The sequence below is a fragment of the Penaeus monodon genome, chromosome 31 (genome assembly GCF_015228065.2).
Source record: "Penaeus monodon isolate SGIC_2016 chromosome 31, NSTDA_Pmon_1, whole genome shotgun sequence".
Taxonomy (NCBI): Eukaryota; Metazoa; Arthropoda; class Malacostraca; order Decapoda; family Penaeidae; genus Penaeus; species Penaeus monodon.
In genome coordinates, this window is record NC_051416.1 from 32,768,842 (window position 1) to 32,770,602 (window position 1,761).

The following is a 1,761-nucleotide window of genomic DNA, read 5'->3' on the forward strand; positions in this document are numbered from 1 at the left end:
AAAGAGTGTTTTTTTTTTATAATGCATATATTAATGAAGCTAATGTTTGCAATGGATAAAAACCCGCCTGAGCAAGGAGACATAGTAAAGAACCTACTATGTGCTGCTTCTCATCCTGTTGACATCGGGGAGGCTAATTGGCACGTTTTGGGATTTCGCCATTAAGTTTTTTGTCCTCTCTCTCTATTTTTTTCTCCTTTTTTATACATCCATTACCAAATACTTTGACTGCCTCATGAGATCGACCTTCGACTTCATTTCCATTGCTAACAGTGACCATACCATATTTTGAATGTTTGATTAAAGAGGATTTAGTCTCATTATAGCAAAGACGGCGAATACTTCGACGAAGAAAGAGTCTATGAATTCCTAACCAGCATCAGTTTAAGATCGTGTTCGCGTCTCGTATTCATATTATCAGTTACCCCACAATTGATTTACATGGTCCGTCCTCGTTAGGTACCATCAATGCAGCCTGAATATGAAGAACCGTCCACACGCAGGTGATAGGTGACGAGGACAATGAAGCTTAAGGAGCAGGCCCACGATTGATTATGTGGGATAAGGAGTTAATGTTTTAATGCTAATGAATATGACCCTTTTTTCTCCCTCTGCGCCGCACAAACTTCCTTAACCGTGCGCGGGCTAACCCCGGCGCTACATGTAGTCCTTGCAACCTTGGAATTATCACCGCAGACCGCCAACAGAAAAAGGAAAATCGGGTTAAACAATTGTCAGCAATGCAGATTAGTTTAAGACAGACAGGACCACATTCCCATGAGGTATGTTTGAAAATTTCAACGGGCAGCACGTAGACCACAAGTTAACAGACTGGGGTGCTCACCGTACTCCGTACATTAGATGATTCCTAAAAACGTATATGCTTGACAAGTCTGATTTTTTGATCGTGTTAGTTTTTCAAGACCCAATAACATCATGAATTTATGTTGTATTTCACTCCGTATATATATTTAGAAAAACTCTATACATACATACTTACAAGAATAGGAGCGATGCTATGATTCAAAATATACGTGGTAAAGATTGAGGGACATTTGTATAAAGCGAGTTGGCCATGATTTATCTTGCGCTACTTAATCCTAGCGCCATTGCTGTTGTTCTTGATTCAGTAGCAAACTTACGAGATGGGAAAAACTTGTATCAGTTTCCCGTTGGTATGGTTCTTTCTGGGCACGATACAGAACTGCCACAATACTGTAACGTTATCTAAGAGGATTAGGTAACCTGAATATTTTATCAGATAACACTACACCTGATTGCACATATTCATAAGTCACAGAAAGGAGTCTTCAGTATGCAAAAACAGAACCGAAAATGGGCGGGTGGTAATGTAGTTTGATAAAGATCGGCGAAGGAGAAGGGGAGAGAAATTAATCAGTGGTAAAAAAGAGTATTAACTGATAACTAATAACTAATAACTACACACAACACTAATCTTGCATTTAATTCTGCTGTTTACGTCATACGATAGGTTCACGTAGAACATATTTCCCCATTTTTTGTGCGACTCCTCCCAAACCTGTTGTACAGTAATGATAATACTTTAAGAGACAAAACCAGGGGAGTTCACCTTGCCTCCGTGGCCTTCGCCTGCTTGGCCCAAATTCAAAAATTCGCTGGAATATTAGTTTTCTGGTCATTTAGAATTTTTCCCCAGATATTATGCATTAAAGCAATCATTTAGGGGGCGATGAAGAAAGGATAGGGAAAATGGAGGAGGAAATTGATATATAATAGGTA